The sequence below is a fragment of the Ptychodera flava genome, chromosome 12 (assembly GCF_041260155.1).
Source record: "Ptychodera flava strain L36383 chromosome 12, AS_Pfla_20210202, whole genome shotgun sequence".
In the NCBI taxonomy this organism is placed as follows: domain Eukaryota; kingdom Metazoa; phylum Hemichordata; class Enteropneusta; family Ptychoderidae; genus Ptychodera; species Ptychodera flava.
In genome coordinates, this window is record NC_091939.1 from 25,731,849 (window position 1) to 25,739,035 (window position 7,187).

Here is a 7,187-nt window from a genome sequence, read left to right on the forward strand (position 1 = left end):
TGTGTCTCTTGATGTGGACTACTCTACAATCTAAATTTTACCATGCTAACCAGCAGATTGTCTGCAATAGTCTAGACATGTAGCAATGGAAAGGCACGCTAGTGTGCTGTTTCCGATGCATTTGAAGGCCTCCGGGCCGGTCCATATACAAGAGGAGGGTAAAAAAAAAAAAAAAAAAAAAAAATAACCCCCAAACCCCCAAAAACAAACAGTACAAATCCAGTTTGCTATGATTGATACATACATATGAAGTTATGAAAATATTGAAACTTTACAGAATGGGAACGCACTAAAAATAATTCCCCAGTTTGCAAAAGTTAAAAAAGCTTTGTAGACACAATTACAGGGTTTGAAAGTTGGTCACTGTTTCTAAAGCCGAGAAATCGGTCAAAATTTTATAAACTTGGTTCTAACATTGCTGCAATAGTTAAGTATTGTTTGCTAATATATGTCATCATATAACAGACATTACTAGGAGAAAGTGATACTCGTCCTATAATTTACAGATTTTTGCTGATACATGGACATTGTTTCTTCCCTTGCTCTATCATGAGGGGGAGGGCAGCACAACGAAAACTTGCCTGGAAATGAAAAAAAAAAGTGTTCCATGACCACGTACATTTAAGATGCCTTTGTATTGTGTGCAAGATCTCACTGTAGCTTGTAAGGACAGCTTGGCTCTCTATTGTTGTTTAATGATTACATCTGCTGCACTTGTCTCAAAAGTTGACAAAGATAATTATATTTTCCCTTGTTGTGACTGCCACGCACAATAAAATCCAAAACGAGAATTACGTTTCTCTTTATAGATAATGCCCAAGTGTGTCGTTCAAGATTGTCGAAGTTCTACAGCAGTCGATAAACCTGTCTTGAAAGACGATCAGTCGGCATTTCCCGTGAGTCCCACCAACAATATCGACCACATTCCTCAACACAGCTTCGTTTGTGGCGTGACGTGGCAAACCAAGTAGTTTCTGCACCATGTTCTCTGAATTTTCTCTAAAAACATTGAGATATTGAAGACTCTGTATCTCTGAACCACAAGATAAAATAGTTAATACCATAGTATCAAAAAGTCTGAAATGTGAACGAAAATCAAAATATTTCGACTTCCATCAGGCTATTAAGAGGGATATTTTTATCTAATTATCGACATCATCAGTTGAACCCTTTTTAAACAATGGCCGGAATAAAAAAGGTACATCGAATCTCTATAAAATTCATTGGATCATCTGTCAGGTCCAGGACATTTACACAATTTTGATTTTGTGATACGTCATTTAGGCCCCTTACCTTCCTGTGATAAGTATCCCTATCTGACCGTGTATTAAAATTAAAGACGGGCCAATCTCATCTGCCATAAAACGCGCAAGAACTCCAAGTTTTCTGAGTTTATTCCATGACATTCTTTGTACAAAGAGTTTAAGTAGTCGTACCAAGTTTGATTATTGATCTCATTTACAATGTTACTTTTTGCGGCCAATGACAGTTTACCGATATTAAAACATTTAAAATGATTTGTGGCAAGCACATGAACACGCATTGACAATGATACACAAACGCCCACATAAACGCATATACTAGTAGTTATTTATTCACGGTCGCCTCAACAAGTGAGATCAAATTACACATTCCGTCTAACAAAAGATACAATAGCAGATAATCTGCCGGCCCAATGGACTTGAATGTCACTTTGAAAACGGAAACAGAAACAAAGGAGAAGGCAATACGCATCAATAAAGGTGTGACAAAATTGGTTAAAAAAGAGATAGTTCATGATAAGCGTGTTTATACAAGCTATCTTCCACCCCCCTCCCCCACAGAAATGCTCTTTCAGCAGTGATCCCAACCTTATTTTGTTGAAAGAAAAACCCTCAATATTTTTAAGCATATCTGCCGAAACTTCTTTGAGACAATCGGGATTACATGTTAATAAATCATTATAGAATGCCCAATACAGTGTTAAGTGAATCTCCCTTTGAACTGAATTACTCTGACAAAATTTACCAAGTTTTCCATTTAAACTCTCGCGACGAAATCTTCCAGTTTCGAACCGAAGGAGCGATACACAAGCACAAATTTGTACCGATAGTGTTAGTGTTGCTGATAGGATAGATTTGATGTAACAAACATTTAATTTGCACTCTGTATCGAGCTTTAAACGAAATATACGCATGTAACTTTGCTTGTGTCTGGCATTTCCCCGCTACTCTGACTCAAGGATGGACAAAAACGTTCTATTAACCATGGAAATATCAATGTCCAGGAAATTTTCCGCTTCTACTTTCAGGATATCAAAATTCTTACAAATCTCAATAGACAAATTATTATGTTTATTTAAGGCAAATCCCCCTTTTGTAAGCCTTTGTTCGTTCAGGGTAAGAGGTCTACTCAGAAACCGAACCATATTGACATGTGTACGACACCGATTCCAAACAGTATCGCGAGTCCGGATTGCGTGAGTTGGCGTAAACCTATGAACCGCGAATTAAATCTAATTTTCAATGCTGATCTACATCACATATATCATGTTTCCACATATACCCTAAAAAGACTATTTTAGGGCCTATGGTATTCCAAAACCTCAAAATGCAGAACATGGTCACACATGCGTTGTGTAATTTTGTACAAGATTCAAACCAAAAATTGTTCAGAACTTTATCTTGTGAATTCAATGCACAAACTGCGCATGCTTTGTTATGTTTGCAGCTCGCGACAAAGCGTCATAAGTGAAAGACGAACCTAAAAATTCGTTTAATACAGCCACAAGATATTTATACGTATGAATATAATCAACCGAATTTCCATAGTGTGGAAATCAAATACCTTTCTCGTAGTGATTTGTTCCCTGAAACGGATGACCTTTGACCTTCTAAAATTAACTGAGAGACGGAACCAATTACTCACTTGATTAAACATCGTTTGTGTAACTACTTCCGAAAGACGATGTCATCCGCATAAATTATTATACAGACATTATAGTCAGCAAATAAAACTATGCCAGGAGTAATGCACGGGTCGTTTGGTTCATGCAGTCAAGATATCATTCTTTTCACAACTCAAGCCTACACTTACGTGAGTGGATCGGGTACCAGCGTAACGCGGGGTTCACATCCCGAGTGACATTTCATTTTATTGTTTTGCGGGGGAAACCTGAGATTATAGAGAGCAGTTTTGTGTTTTGTTTGCTACCAGCATTAGTCGCAATGACGTGGATTCCGACGTGAATTCTGAAGGAGTGAAATCAAAGAAAGGGAAAAACGAAAAGTGCATGTGTGTAGTCTGGCATGAAATGCCAGGGGAGCGTCTGCGTCGACATCGTTTGATTTAAACCCTTTCAGCGTCGCAGTGTTTCAGAACCATGTTTTTTTCCGACTATGTGTTTTTGGTGGTGGGCCAGCAGGTGTTTGTTCGGCTTCTTTCAGACCCTAAAATTTCATCTGGCTTAACCCCTTTCATCGCTATGGTTTGGCCAAAAAGCCATCACTTTCCATGGTGACTGTGGACCTGTTTACAGGGAATTGGTGGCGCACAGGTGAAACGTTGAAAGCACCTTGGAGACAATATTCAGACTCAGTTTTTACAATATTTCACTGGTATGTTTGTTGAATGGACTCTTTACGAATCTTATGCAGTGAATGAAATATTCACTGCCTTATATCTGCGAATATATCCAAAATTTAATCTTTTCCTCTCAGAGTTAACGTATAGAAAACAGCCATCGAGAATTACAGGTATATCTTTCAGCAAACTTCAAGTAATTTGTTTTTTAAGTACCAATAATTTGCGCTGTAGTCCTGTCTTTCATTCTAAATCTTGAAAGGGAATGGTTTAAAGTTTCCTTGAGGAAAGTACAAACAAACGCTTAAAGTTTGGGGGCGCGCATAAGTTACCAGAAAAGATCACTGTAGTCAGGGCCTGTTAGCGCAGCGCATTTTCGGACTCTATATATATATGTAACAGCATTATTTTGAGTAAACTATTGCTGGGACTTCATACTTGCCTTCAGACTTCTAATCTTTTTATTTTTTGTAAAACTTGGCACATCCCGAAACAAACAAACAAACAAACAAACAAGAAAAAATTAGCTATACCAGAGATGGTCCGACAAACATGCTATCACCCCATGTATGAATGAAAAAGAGTATAGCCTTTATGGACTGAAATTGGCAGGGGTACCCTAACTTACAATACATCGATTTCACTATCGCTAAAAACCAGTGACTGTACGTGATGCCTCGAGAAGGGATATCGCTTTCAAACACTCTCAGAAGACGGACGTCATAGAAATAAGTCCCACCCTGTTTAAGTATGAGTACAGCCGTATTAACTGGCTTGGCGACTATAATACTGCATAATATACTGCAGGTGTTTTTCACAGTAATACGCCTACACACTAAAGTGCGAGTCGCCTCTACTATCTGATGAAGGCGCTGCATGAAATGCAAGTAACAGATACAATATACATATATGTATATATATATATATATATATATATATATATATATATATATATATATATATATATATATATATATATATATATATATATATATATATATATCGAAGTATACAGATGTCCTCGTGGGAAATTACTGTGCGCTGTGCTCGATGCGGAAAGCAGAGCTTTATAAATAATAACACAAATTACTTCAAGTACAAAGTAAAAATATATGTTACTTAAGTTTCATGCATCCTGCAATCTTCAGACAGAAGTGACAATATCTGTTACATAAGTTTCATGTATATTTATTACATTTATTTGAGAACACATAACTTCCCCCATTTTCTGTATACGTTAGAATATTGACGTTCTGTCCATGGAACATCTCACATCATCGTACCCGTAAGGGTATGGTCACGGACCGTTCATGGTTTGTCCATGTATTGCATAAATAGGTTTGTGGTGCGTAACGGTTCATGGTTCCATTAACTTGAAATATCGTAGCTCCAGTATTCGACTTTCATCGATTATACCGAATACATGATCATGCATGTTAAGCCCCTTTTTGCCTGTATCTGGTATTTTGTTCATATGTGCCAAGCGGCAGAGTATCAACAGCCGAGAACAACTGTAAGGCATTAAACCCCCCACCCCCACTTCCCTCCCCTCAAGGGCAAAAAGTATCATGATCATAGTGGGAAAGGTGACGAAAACTTTAGGCCGAATCAGACCTGGGTTTGCTCTGGCGAATCAGGGCATGCAGCGTGTATATCATAAGGCATTTGCAGATGACAGTTGTCACACGAACTGTTTGGTTGAATGTGACTTTTACATATGATATGCAATTCTCGCTGAAAAATTGAAGACTTCCGGTACCCAACGTTACGTCGCACTATGAAATTATACATGTACTATACCATTGAAACGTATACACACAGAGAGAGAGAGAGAGACATGTATATGCATGTATATATATATATATATATTTTTTTTTTTCACATTTTCTCATTTTGTGTGCACTTCTCGTGCAAACAGAATATCATCTGGTAATTATAACTGTCAATTTTCTCCTGACGACAAAGCGCCCCCTGACTTGCGGGTGGGGGTCCCATTAAATTTTATGTCTGCCGGTCCATTCTAGAATCGTTGTACGGCTAAAACGTTGCACCGGAAAAAAGACAATATATGGCTTGTCATTCGAGTATAGACAAAAAAATGATTCTGTAAAACTTCATGAACGACAAAAAGTCAAACAGTGGACTTGGGTGACGACAATCAGCTTGCTGTCAAAGGTCACATGAACTTCAAGGAAACTCCCAAGTTACCCTGCAGATGCTTGATATAAGAGTAAGTGTACATGTTGAAGGTTCCACACAGATTTACTGTGGTACACTGGTAGATTGTAGACTGTATACGTCATCTGCAGCCAATCAACACGGTCTAATGCTACTTGCGAGACCATGGTAATCGCGCGTTTATTTGGTTGGCATTTCCAATACCAACCGGCTAATGTTCCCTTTTGGAACACAGGACATATTAGAATATGTGGAGAATGACCTTGAAAGGGGGGACGACACCATGCTTATTAGTCCCCACGGACACCGTCCGGGGGGACTTATAGGTTTGGTCATGTCCGTGCGTGTGTGCGTCCGTGCGTGCGTGTGTGCGTGCGTCCGTCCGTTCACGCAGATATCTCAGAGATGCAAGAAGCGATTTCATTCAAACTTGGTACAAGGATTACTTCATATGTCATACAGATGCACGTCGATTTGTTTTGTGATACGATCCAATATGGCCGCCAGGCGGCCATTTTATTACGATTTTTTCATGTACAGAGCCATAACTCAGACATGTTTCAACCGATTTTATTCAAAGTTGGTACAAGGACATTGACCTATGTCATAGATATGCACATCAATTTGTTTTGTGATACAATCCAATATGGCCGCCAGGCGGCCATTTTATTACGATTTTTTCACGTACAGAGCCATAACTCAGACATGTTTCAACCGATTTTATCAAACGTTGGTACAAGGACATTGACCAATGTCATAGATATGCATGTCGATTGTTTTGTGATACGATCCAATATGGCCACCAGGCGGCCATTTATTACAATATTTTCATATACAGTGCCATAACTCAGACATGTTTTAACCGATTTTATTCAAAGTTGGTACAAGGACATTGACCAATGTCATAGATATGCATGTCAATTTGTTTTGTGATACAATCCAATATGGCTGCTGTGTGGCCATTTTATTACGATTTTTTCATATGCAGAGGCATAACTCAGGCATATCTCAACCGATTTTATTCAAAGTTGGTACAAGGACATTGACCTATGTCATAGATATGCACATCAATTTGTTTTGTGATACAATCCAATATGGCCGCCAGGCGGCCATTTTATTACGATTTTTTCATGTACAGAGCCATAACTCAGACATGTTTCAACCGATTTTATCAAACGTTGGTACAAGGACATTGACCAATGTCATAGATACGCATGTCAATTTGTTATGTGATACGATCCAATATGGCTGCCTTGCGGCCATTTTATTACGATTTTTTCCTGTCGAGGGCCATAATATTCTAAGGCATATCTTAACCGATTTTATTCAAAGTTGGTACAAGGACATTAACCTATGTCATACATATGTATGTCAATTTGTTTCTTGATATGATCCAATATGGCTGCATGGCAGCCATTTTGTTACAATTTTTTCGTGTCCTTAGCCAA